The sequence below is a fragment of the Capra hircus genome, chromosome 2, assembly GCF_001704415.2.
Source record: "Capra hircus breed San Clemente chromosome 2, ASM170441v1, whole genome shotgun sequence".
In the NCBI taxonomy this organism is placed as follows: Eukaryota; Metazoa; Chordata; class Mammalia; order Artiodactyla; family Bovidae; genus Capra; species Capra hircus.
The window spans coordinates 119,104,282-119,117,681 of record NC_030809.1 but is presented as its reverse complement, the minus strand read 5'-3'; the positions used below and the strand labels follow the sequence as shown (position 1 = coordinate 119,117,681).

General features: G+C 38.3%; 1 protein-coding gene across 2 annotated transcripts in view; it reads left to right on the top strand.

Moving 5' to 3' along the window:
- The window catches only part of ZNF385B (zinc finger protein 385B), a 480,906-nt gene that overhangs the window by 237,764 nt on the left and 229,742 nt on the right, over nucleotides 1-13,400 (top strand). The gene's annotated exons all lie outside the window — the stretch shown is intronic.

The window sequence follows — 13,400 nt, the reverse complement described above, 5'->3', positions numbered from 1 at the left end:
TATTACATGCTGGTAGTTCTTTCCTCCATCCAAGCTGTGACGACTAAAAATGTCTCAGTTCAGTTCGGTTCAGTCGCTCAGTCATGTCCAACTCTTTGCAAACCCATAAATCGCAGCACTCCAGGCCTCCCTGTCCATCACCAACTCCCGGAGTTCACCCAAACTCATGTCCATTGAGTTGGTGATGCCATCCAGCCATCTCATCCTCTGTCATCCCCTTCTCCTCCTGCCCCAACCCCTCCCAGCATCAGAGTCTTTTCCAATGAGTCAACTCTTCGCATGAGGTGGCCAAAGTACTGGAGTTTCAGCTTTAGCATCATTCCTTGAAAAGAACACCCAGGGCTGATCTCCTTTGGGATGAATGGGTTGAATCTCCTTGCAGTCCAAGGGACTCTCAAGAGTCTTCTCCAACACCACAGTTCAAGAACATCAATTCTTTGGTGCTCAGCCTTCTTTACAGTCCAACTCTCACATCCATACGTGACCACAGGAAAAACCATAGCCTTGACTAGATGGACCTTTGTTGGCAAAGTAATGCCTCTGCTTTTGAATATGCTATTTAGTTTGGTCATAACTTTCCTTCCAAGGAGTAAGTGTCTTTTAATTTCATGGCTGCAGTCACCATCTGCAGTGATTTTGGAGCCCAAAAACATAAGGTCTGACACTGTTTCCACTGTTTCCCCATCTATTTCCCATGAAGTGATGGGATCAGATGCCATGATCTTCATTTTCTGAATGTTGAGCTTTAAGCCAACTTTTTCACTGTCATCTTTCACTTTCATCAAGCGGCTTTTTAGTTCCTCTTCACTTTCTGCCATAAGGGTGGTGTTATCTGCATATCTGAGGTTATTGATATTTCTCCCAGCAATCTTGATTCCAGCCTGTGCTTCTTCCAGCCCAGCATTTCTCATGATGTACTCTGCATGTAAGTTAAATAAGCAGGGTGACAATATACAGCCTTGATGTACTCCTTTCCTGTTTTGGAACCAGTCTGTTGGTCCATGTCCAGTTCTAACTGTTGCTTCCTGACCTGCATACAGGTTTTGCAGGAGGGAGGTCAGGTGGTCTGGTAGTCCCATCTCTTGAAGAATTTTCCACAGTTTATTGTGATCCACACAGTCAAAGGCTTTCGCATAGTCAATAGAGCAGAAGTAGATGTTTTTCTGGAACTCTCTTGCTTTTTCGATGATCCAGGCAGATGTTGGCAATTTGATCTCTGGTTCCTCTGCCTTTTCTAAAGCCAGCTTGAACATCTAAAAATGTCTAGATATAGCTAAATAGCCTCTAAGGAGCAAAATCATGCCCAGTTGAGGACCACTGCTCTTCATCTCCTTCACTGCTGGAAAATCCTCTACCTATTTTCTAGCTGGGTTGTTTTTGTTATCGTTGATTTGTATGAGTGCTTTGTATATTTTGGATGTGAAGTGAAGTTGCTCAGTCGTGTCCGACTCTTTGCGACCCCATGGACTGTAGCCCACCAGGCTCCTCAGTCCATGGAATTTTCCAGGCAAGATTACTGGAGTGGGTTGCCATTTCCTTCTCCAGCGGATCTTCCCAACCCAGGGATCAAACCTGGGTCTCCTGCACAGCAGGTAGACGCTTTACCGTCTGAGCCACCAGGGAGATAACCCCTTATTGGATATACGATTTGCAAATATGGTCTCCCATTCAGCAGGTTGCTTTTTTCTTTTGATGATGTTTTCCTTTGTTGTATTAGTTTGGTAAATGCCCATTTGTTTAATTTTCCTTTTGTTTCCCTTGCCTTTGGAGCACATCCACAAAAGCAGAGCTAAGAGCAATGTCAATTATAATTCTATATTTAAAGAGATGCTTCCCTAAAAAAAAGGAAAGAATTTCCCACCCCTCCCTCCTTTCCTTTTTTCCTTTTATCTTCTGCACTCCCTCTGTCCCTTTCTTTCTTCATTTGTTCCTTCATCATTCCATTTGTCTATATAAGATAATTGATAATTTAAATAAAATTGCACATCTACTCTTAGAAGAAAAAGAGTCTTTATAGTCACGTGGCTTCCTTCATTATACAAACAATATTCAACTAACAGCAGACACCAAGGCTATTCTTTCCCTAAACTTTGAATTTTTCAATGAGTATAGCAACTAATTACAGTCCACATGGACTGGCTTCTTCTCTCCTTGGGATTTCCCAGGTGAGAATACTGGAGTAGGTTGCCCTTCCCTTCTCCAGGAGGGCCCACATTCTTAACCCCTGTGTTTTGTTGCTCAAAATGAAGGTTGGATTTATGCTGGAGGAGTAATCAGAAATTTTCATTCCTGAGAAAGCTGAATAAATTAAGAATGCTTTTTTCCTCCCCTTTATTCAATTTTTCAAATTAAATATTGCCTTTCTCCAAGAAAAATGTGTGATTGAATGGATGCCTTTTCGGTGGTGTGCTTGCAAGAGGTGGTGGTTACATTTTCAGGAATTTGGCAAGCCAGTTATTAAATATAGCATCGCTAAAATTTAAATTATAGAAACATACACCACATGAATTCTGTTTAAGACAAAGTTAATAAATACTCAAAATTCACTACTTTATAATTTCTTTAACTCCATTTTCCTATTACCTGTGCTCTTGAGGGTTTTTACATCTGTGTGTGTATATGAAGGAAGTGCTATGTAACGGTATGCTGCTGAGCATTCTTTCCGGTTCTACATTCAGTAATGCCCATTACATTGGTAGCTTGAAACTAGCAATGGTGGGTTGTTGGCATCGTGATTTGGTAAACACTACAGATAAAGCTTTCTTCCCCAGAGATCTAGTTATTTAGCATTTACTACGCCATCCCCTTTATCGTTTCTTTAAAAACTTTTTTGCCTTGAGTTGATTCTGAGGAAGACTCTGTATTATACTGAGCGTTTAAATTGAATAGCAAAGATCTCTGGTGTCTAAATTATGTCAGTGTTGCAATGCCTAATAAAGGAACTTTGAAAATGTTCATCAGTTTCTCATTAACATATTTATTATTTCAGAAATTTGAGAATCCATCTTCATTTTAATAACCACTAAAAGAAATACCATCCTTGTGTTTCATGATCTCCACTGAACCAATGATTTTTGGTTTATCAAATTCAAATTTGTCACTCCAGAGTAAAAACCTATTTTCTCTCTCAATTTGCTGAAGATAGGAGCTACTGTAACATACAGGAAAAAGTTAAGACACTTGGATTCCGCTCCTGTCTCAACCACTAAAAAAGGTGACCGGGGCTTAGTGGTCTTGCCTCTCTGCATCTGAAATCACCTCAGTTCAGCTCAGTTCAGTTGCTCAGTCGTGTCCGACTCTTTGCAACCCCATGGATCGCAGCACGCCAGGCCTCCCTGTCCATCACCATCTCCCGGAGTTCACTACTCGTGTCCATCAAATCAGTGATGCCATCCAGCCATCTCATCCTCTGTCGTCCCCTTCTCCTCCTGCCCCCAATCCCTCCCAGAGTCTTTTCCAATGAGTCAACTCTTCACATGAGGTGGCCAAAGTACTGGAGTTTCAGCTTTAGCATCACTCCTTCCAAAGAAATCCCAGGGCTGATCTCCTTTAGAATGGACTGGTTGGATCTCCTTGCAATCCAAGGGACTCTCAAGAGTCTTCTCCAACACCCCAGTTCAAAAGCATCAATTCTTCAGCATTCAGCCTTCTTCACAGTCCAACTCTCACATCCATGCATGATCACAGGAAAAACCATAGCCTTGACTAGCCAGGCACTTTAAAAAATACATTTTTAAAATGTATTTTTAAAATGTCTACCACACAGAACTATCGTGTGAAAATCTTTAGGGGTGAAGCCTAGGTGTTAGTATGCTTTGAGATGCTCTTGAGATGGTTGTAATGTACAACTGATTTAAAAGCTGGTCAGAATATTTACAGAGAGGGCAAACTGCCTGTGATCATGGGTTCTGGTTGCAGGGCCAGAGTCACTTTCAAATTCCGTCTCTTCAATGTCCCAGCTGTGTAACCTCAAATAAGTGACTTTCTGTCTCCATGCCTCAATTCCATCTTGTATAAAATTAGAGTAATATTACATTAGTAAATGCAGGTAAACATTTAGAAAAGGATTTGGCACTGAAATGTTTGTTGCTGGTATTGTTCCTACAAAGAACACTTTCTTAGTAGTTCTATTTGTCATTTCCATGCTTGGTAATGTATAGCCATTTATATATTGGGTTGACCAAAAAGCTCATTTGGGTTTTTCCATTACACGCATGCATGCTCAGTTGCTTCAGCTGTGTCCAACTCTTTGTGACCCCATAGGCCCTAGCTGGGCAGGCTCCTCTGTCCGTGGGATTCTCCAGGCAAGAATACTGGAGTGGGTTGCCATTTCCTCCTCCAGGGGATCTTCCTGACCCAGGGATTAAACCCATATCACCTATGTCTCCTGCATTGCAAGTGGATTCTTTACCCACTGGGAAGGTTGTATTCTGAGCCACCTGGGAAGTTATAGCCTATGGAAAAACCCGAATGAACTTATTGAGCAACCCAATACTTGCAGGCTGTATGTTCTTTCTCCTATACTTTTTGTCTTTTCTATTCTTCTCTAGCTTTTAATCGTATCGGTATTTCCGCTTCTAACTGTCCAAAATTTTTCATTTTTCCTGAAATTGGCAAACCCCAAAGTAAAGTGCTTTAGATGGCTCAAAGCCATAGCTGAACAATAGCTGCTCTGTCATTTTAATAAATCTTTTGAATTAAAGCATTTGCGTTGGCTGAAAATGATATTTTCTTTACATTATAAAGAATAAAGCTTTGAGGTGGTAACAATAATTGTTATAGACCCCATTCCCAGCAAGAACAGAACAAATACAGAAGAGAAGTCTTGTATTTGCTATAGGAACTGTGTGATAAAGATGAACAAGCAGTGAAAAATGCTTTGATCAAATCTTTAAAAGTAAAACACAGGACAAAATATGTTTTCTCATCCATTCAGCTTAAGGAGAATCAATGACTAATTAGATGGAGAATAAAGGAAAAAGTCCTCCTGAATATGCTACTTTAGGAGCAAAATGCACTAGGAAAAACAGCCAGAAAGCAACATTTTGATACAGAAGAGAATCAAAACCATGGCAAACCAGACTCCTCTTACTGTGGTTTCCTTGGGTGCTTTTTTCCAATGTCTTTGATAGAGAACAGGGAAGAGGTGAGGTAAGTAGATATTATGAGCATCATCAAAAACTATTTGGAAGTTGAAAATTGGAAAAGATCAGTTCAGTACTATGTTAGCCCTCATATGATTTTATATTTAGAAAGTTGTAGAAATTGCTAAACACCACCATGCCATTAAAAATTAATGACATAGGAACCACTGCCCCAAATTGACTTACGGTTAGGATGATCCTTCAGAGATGTAAGTGGAATTGAGTCTGTCACCTGTGACTGACTTTTTCTTTTCCTGTTGTGGTAAAAACTAAGTGCAGATCCATGAAAGGCTGTTTCTCTTGGTCAGGATTTATTTGGTTGCAAGCGAGACTCAGGCTAACTTAGGAAAGAGGAAATTTGTTGTGAGGGTTCAGCAGCCAGTCTCAGGAAACACAAAGCCAATCACTGGAACAAGTTGGAGCTCATGAAAATGGGTGTCAATTGGAAAAGATAGGGAACCATCTTTTCTCTCAGAGGCAATCTCTACGTCCCACTGGCTTCTGCCTTTTCAGCTCTTTGTGCTGTCTTCTTTTTCTCTTTAGTGATCTGTCCTTTGTCACAAACTTAGGCTTGAGTATGACCCCAGCAAACCTGGTCTCCCACACTCATGTCGTTAGTCTCTCATCTTCCCAACTCCTGAACGATGGATTGTCATATTTTGAACCAGACCTCCAAGAATGTCTTTGATGATTAGCTGCCCCTAAATCAGTTATCTGGTCCTGGTTTGTCAGCTGTGTCTGGAATAGGATACAGTCATGTGACACTAACAGGGTTCATATTAGGCAGAAGAGGCTGGACTCTGGCAAGCATGCTTTGGAAACATGGAAACATGTTTTGTATTCAGCCTTAATTACGAAATGGGTTATCTAAGGCTTTTCCTGCTAAAGGTTGCAGTGCATGTGCAGCACATAATTTCTGCAGAATCCTAGTGGATAAAATGAGAATTTAGAATTCTTCCTGTTTTACCCTGTAGTTGTAGACTAATATCAGCTTGTTCGATATTATATAGGTATTTTTCTAAATCATTCACTTGAATCATACTATGATAAATGCTGAACGTTAATAGAAATGCCTAAAATTAAATTGAAAAAGATCTAGCGTATCATCTCTGAATCTCAGAACTGTTCTCTTTCTGGAGGACCCAAGGAAAAAAATTGAAATACTGCCAGTTATACAACTATGCCTCAAATGTGTTACATTTATACAATAAAAAACATAAAACAAATCTTATTATGCAAGTTGCCCACTGAAAGACACATAAAGATCTACTGGTTTTCTTTGTAATATGAATAAAGTTTTAATATGGACAAACCTTTAAGAAAGATTATAGATGATAGATGAATTTAGGTGGGGGAAAAAACAGGCATTTTTATCAGACATGAGAATCTCTTTGTAAATTGTGCAGATTAGCCTGTTTGATGAGAGAAATATGTGATCAAATGAAAAAGAGCTTTGAGATCAGGATCAGGAACATTAGTCTAACATAAGTTCTCTGAGAGCAGGGCTCCTATAGTGTGCACTCAGAACAGTGCTTTGGGCAGAAGGGAACTCAACAAAGGTTTGGAGGATTAATACATATTCTTGTGATTTTTCTCTCCACAAGCTATCTGACCTGTATACAAAATTTCAAAACATATGTTAAATCTTTCCTTAAAACTACATTTTATTTTTCCTCCTAAAACTGCTTTTATATTTTTTTTACTTTTTAAAATTGAAGCATAGTTGATTTACAATGTTGTGTTGATTTCTATTGTATAGCAAAGTGACTCGGTTATACACATACATACATTCTTCTTTATATTCTTTTCCATTATGGTTTATCCCAGGACAATGAATATAATTCCCTGTGCTATGCAGTAGGACCTTATTGTCCATCCATTCTATAGGTAATAGTTTGTGTCTGTGTCTGCTGCTGCTGCTGCTGCTAAGTCGCTTCAGTCGTGTCCGACTCTGTGCTACCCCATAGACAGCAGCCCACCAGGCTCCGCCGTCCCTGGGATTCTCCAGGCAAGAACACTGGAATGAGTTGCCATTTCTAACCCCAAATTCCCAGTCCGTTCCCTCTCTCATCCTCCTTCCCCTTTGACAACCAGGGGAAGCCTCTTTTCTGTGTCTTTGAGTCTGTTTTTGCCTCACAGATGGATTCATTTGTGTCATTTTTCAGATTCCATATGTAAGAGATATGATGTAATATTTGTCTTTCTCTTTTTGACTTAACTCATTAAGTATGATAATATCTAGCTTCATCCATGTTGCTGCAAATGGCAGTATCTCTTTCTCTTTCATTGCTGAGTAGTATTCCAGTGTATTTATGCACCACATCTTCTCATCAGTTCATCTGTTGATGGATGTTTAGGTTGTCTCCACGTCTTGGCTATTGTGACCTAGTGCTGCTTTGAACACAGAGGTGCATGTAGGTTTTTGAATTATAGTTTTGCCTGGATATATGCTCAGGAATGAGATTACTGGATCATACGGTAGTTGATCTGAGGAACCTCCATACTGTTTTATATTTTAAAGCAAGTGGACTCAGCCCCTGGACAAAGCAGAATCCTTTATCTTTTTCTCATTAAAATGGTTTAGAGTTTATATATGTAAATTATATTGGAAGAGTATATTTCTACAGCTAATCTAATAACAGATCAGATGTGGGGAAGCCATACTCATTTGTCTCTAAAACTATATTTTGGCCATTTTGATTTCAGTGAATTCACATTTTACAGAATGTTCTAAATGGTTTTCAATTTTGTTTCCAAGGGCTTCCCTGGAGGCTCAGACGATAGGAGACCTGGGTTCAATCCCTGGGTTGGGAAGATCCCTTGGAGAAGGAAATGGCAACCCACTCCAGTACTCTTGCCTGGAAAATTCCATGGACTGAGGAGCCCGGTAGGCTACAGTCCATGGGGTTGCAAAGAGTTGGACACGACTGAGTGACCTCACTTTCTTTCACTGAGCGACTTCACTGTCTTCCAAACACTAACTGTAAGCAACTCTTGAAAGAGAGCAAAGCACATTGGTGATATTTATTTATTTATATTCTATGTTCACGGAGAACAGACCTTAAAATCCCTTTGGGTTTCATCTCCTGAAGTTAGATGTACCCAAACATTTTTTGTTTTCTGAACAATCATCTCATTTCAAAATTGTCCAACTTGTCCAAAGTTTTATGGTCTTGTCCATCTCTTTCCAAATATATGCTGTAGGCACACTAGAAAAAGTGCATTGCTCCCAGCTGGTGATCACTCACATGGGCTCAACAGTCACAGAGCATTTTGTTGCCCTAGGCAAACCCCATGTTACGGAGGAGCCTGGTAGGCTGAAGTCCATGGGGTCGCGAAGAGTCGGACACGACTGAGCGACTTCACTTTCACTTTTCACTTTCATGCATTGGAGAAGGAAATGGCAACCCACTCCAGTGTTCTTGCCTGGAAAATCCCAGGGACCGGGGAACCTGGTGGGCTGCCATCAATGGGGTCACACAGAGTCAGACATGACTGAAGTGACATAGCAGCAGCAGCAGCAGCAGGCAAACCGCACCTCTAAGAGGACAAACTGCCTTTACATAAAAATAAGCTATGTAGCATGGGCACCTATTAGGTAGGTAGAGAATTTTTTTTAACGAAAAGAAAAGGTTGTGCCATTTCTGATTTAACCATGGTGAAAACCTTGACAGATCTCAGGATACAGCTTAAGAAAATCTCTGTGGTATTATTTGAACATCTGCTGTCTAGTGTGAGAGGGGAGCAGGCGCTCTGTCTGGTAGCATCATTGATGATATCATAATTCTTTTGATGTGTCCAGTTGTGCAGAGATCTGATATGTCTGAACCATGTTAATTATTGTATGTCACTATTTTGTCATGGAAGTCTTCTGGTGACATTGATAGAGAATAAATAGTTTAATGAGAGCCATGTTATCTAAGGGCATATAAATCATTCCCTTCATTTAAGTTAAACACTGGAGTGAAAATAGCAATGCTACTATAGTAGTTAAAAAGATTTAATGCTTTGGAAAAAATCATGTATGTAAGAGATTCTTACACACTATCCGTGGGCTGGATTCCTGCCATCACCTCTCTGCAGGCTCTTGACACTCATCTATATGGATGCAGATAATACAGACCAAGAGATTAAATCACTGGGGAGTTCTGGGAATTGATGGCTCAAGCCTCTTATAAATATTGTATTACCATTACCCTCATTCCCTTTTCTCTTATTTATTTCACTCCAATTACTATGCATTTGCACTATAACAGTGATCAAGGTGAGCCTCCTGCACGTGTTTAGTCCTATGCTTGCCCTTACTCCAGTTGAATCGGAGGCTCGTTAAGACCCGAAAGAAACTTGAGAACGTAACTAGTTCTTGACATTAACTTACTAAAAATTTTTAAAGAGAGATTATCTAAGTTAGCTAGTTCTGCCTCCCTATTTTTAGAAATTATATAAATTTTCTTTTTTGTAGTGAAATCCCTCCCACTATAATGTTTAAGATGAAGGGTTTTTTCTTTTTTCTTTCAGTTTAGTACAAAAATGTAACAATATAGAAAAAAAAAAGTAGAATTTTCAGTATTTTCGTCTAGACGTGTTTCTGTAGATATGCACATATGCGTTCACATGCATATGCAATATGCCTTTTTATTTACATGTGTGACATCTACTGTACATCCAGTTCTATGTATTTTCTCCCACTTGTTATATAGTGAACATTTTCCTATGTCACTGAATATATTTTGTAATATTTCACACTATCAATACAACCATTCCTCTGCTATTGAGCTTTAAGACTGTTTCTATATGTTTGTGATTATATATAATGTAATAAGCATCTTCATTAATATAGCAGTTTTAATCATTTCTTCTTACTCTCTGTTTCTCTTTTCTGGGAACATTCTGGATTCTGATACTCAGAACTCTCATAATTCTGTAAATGTTCACTCTTTTCAAATAAGTGCCAGTCTGGTTAGTAGTAATGATCTTTCATCTACAGAGAGCTGTACTTGTAGAAAATTGCAAAGCTGATTAGGCTACAATTTTTCCTCGGTTAAGCATAATCTCATCAGAAATAATTGTAGTTAATGCCTTTAGGTAGTTTTAAGCAAAAAACTAAATATTACAAATGAATGCTACTGAAGAATTTTACATGTATTTTAGATACTACATATAAGAACTCTTGAATTAATACCGAAGATGAACTTAATATTTAGCACGATAGAAAATTCTGAAGCAATGGTGTAGTTCAAAGTAAATGATTGCTCTCAGATACGTTCATTCTCCCCTAAAAGAAACAGAAAGGAAAAATAAAAGTCTCTTCTGAAGAAAAAAAAGACTCAAAGAGAAACAAAAGGACCATTGCTTTTTAAAACCACATTTACTTTTACTTAATCATGGTTTATATTTTCAATTTCTTAAAAAAGAACTAATTTACATTCTCTGAAAATTGTTAGATAAAAACTTTAGTTTAACCCTGCTGTCTCTATTGACTCATTTTATAGGGAGGGAGCTGGGAAGGACTGGACCAGGAGGTTTATAACTTTCGGCAGTTCGCTTATGCTTTCTTAGCATCTTCATCTGTGCAATGGTTGTGAAAAGAATTGAATGCGAAACACCTAAAAAAGTGCTTGACACGTCACTGAATTCAGATGATGCTAGTTCGTTTTGTTCCCACTCTTAAATGATAATGACAGATTATTTCAGGAGGTGAGTTTTTAAAATGATTTCTCTCCTTTAAATAAATTCATCAACTAACATATAAAAAATAAATAAAACAGAGCTAATAGGTGAATTATTGCTATTTTTCCATAAAATTATAAACTTACAGGCAATTTGAGAGATGATTACTAATATAACAAGCAGAAATGAAGTTAAAACTATAAAGTTAAGCAATTCTGATATCCCCGGGGTTATCCTAATTTCTTTGTGAATAGTGAGTTGGTCAAAAATAATTAAAACATTGACTTAAATGACTTAAGTTTGTATAGCAATTTATGGTCTCAAATATTATATTTAGTTGGTTTGATTCTCACACAGGCAATATCACAGAAGCCCATGGAAGGTGAGTGACTGGCCCAAGGCCAAGCTAAATTAATTAATAATAAAGCTAGAATAAAGATAACATGTTGTTTCTATTTCTCAGTCCTATTAACCATCAGGTAAAGAGAGAAGAGAAAAATCTAAACTAAAAGTGATAGATTATCTAAAAGTTAATGGAAGGGAAAATATTAAAAATTGTACTCCTAAATGGGATTTCATATTAAAAAACAAAAATTGAAAATAAATGAGGCATTATACATCTTAAAAACTAGAAAATATCAAAATTAGTCAAAAGATGTTAGGAAGCAGACATTAATAAAGACAGAAGCAAATATTAGTGGAATAGAGTAAAGCAAGTATATAGAAAATATCAAAATTAGTCAAAAGATGTTAGGAAGCAGACAGTAATAAAGACAGAAGCAAATATTAGTGGAATAGAGTAAAGCAAGTATATATAAAAAAAGACAAAGCAGCTACTTAAAATCTACTTAAATAGACAAATGCACAGCCAACCTGATTAAAGAAACATTAAACAAGAACAAATATAGAACATCTGAGTTCTAACTTTCAAAAATAGCACCCCAGCTACTACTCAACTTCTGAAAAGTTAGCATGTACTTAGCATACTAAGTACCTAGTAACAGGACCTAGTAACAGTGCCAATTTGTTTTGCTAGGTCTGGTGTACAAGTACTACAAACTAGATGGCTTAAACAACAAAAATGTATCCTGTCACAGTCTTGGAGGCTAGAATTCTGAATCCAAGGTGTCAGAAGAGTGGGTTACCTTCTGAGAGCTCAGAGGAAAGGATCTGTTTCAGGCACCTCTCCTTGGCTAGCAGACAGATGCCTTTTCCCTGTGTCTCTGCAAAATCTCCCTCTGTACCAGTCTGCATCCAAATTTCTCAGTTTTTATAAAGACACCTGACATATTGGATGAACGCCCACCCTAGCAACCTCATCTTAACTTGATTACCTCTGGAAAGAATCTGCCTCCAAATAAGATCTGATTTTGAGAAACTGGGCATTAGTATCTTCAAAATATGAATGGAGGACTGGGAAGAGACATAATTCAAACCATCACAAATGTCTTTTATCTTGGATTCATCAGTCATTCACTTTTTTTTTTTTTCCTATGCTCAACTTCTTTTTTTTTTTTTTTTAGTTTTTTGTTTTTTAAATTTTAAAATCTTTAATTCTTACATGCGTTCCCAAACATGAAAGTCATTCACTTTTATAAGGTTTTTTTCCTAATAAAACTATGAAAGAGCCACAGCCTTTTAAATGCTTTTAAACATTATGTAGTTTTAGAGCTAGGATGGACAATAGAAATCTACTCTAACCATACCTTTATTCTTTTATTAAGGAAACAGATGCACTGATATTGGGCAACTTTTAATTCAGTTCAGATCAGTTGCTCAGTCATGTCCAACTCATTGTGACTCCATGGACTGCAGCATGACAGGCTACCCTGTCCATCACCAACTCCTGGAGCTTGCTCAAACTCATCTCCATCGAGTCGGTGATGCCATCCAACCATCTCATCTTCTGTTGTCCCCTTCTCCTCCTGTCTGAAATCTTTCCCAGCATCAGGGTCTTTTCCAATGAGTCAGTTCTTTGTATCAGGTAGCCAAAATATTGGACTTTCAGCCTTAGCATCAGTCCTTCCAATGAATATTCAGGACTGATTTCCTTTAGGATGGACTGGTTGGATCTTCTTGCTGTCCAAGGGACTCTCAAGAGTCTTCAACAACACAGTTCAAAAGCAACTTTTCAGTGCTCAGCTTTCTTTATAGTCCAATTCTCACATCCATACATGACTACTGGAAAAACCATAGCTTTGACTAGATGGACCTTTGTCAGCAAAGTAATGTCTCTGCTTTTGAATATGCTGTCTAGGTTTGTCCTAGCTTTTCTTCCAAGGAGCAAGCATCTTTTAATTTCATGGCTATCGTCACCGTCTGAAGTGATTTTGGAGCCCCCCCAAATAAAGTCTCTCACCATTTCCATTGTTTTCCCATCTATTTCCCATGAAGTGATGGGACCAGATACCATGACCTTAGTTTTCTGAATGTTGAGTTTTAAGCCAACTTTTTCACTCTCCTCTTTCACCATCAAGAGGCTCTTTAGTTCCTCTTTACTTTCTGCTATAAAGGTGGTGTCATCTGAATATCGGAGGTTATTAATATTTCTCCTGGAAATCTTAATTCCAGCTTGTGCTTCATCCA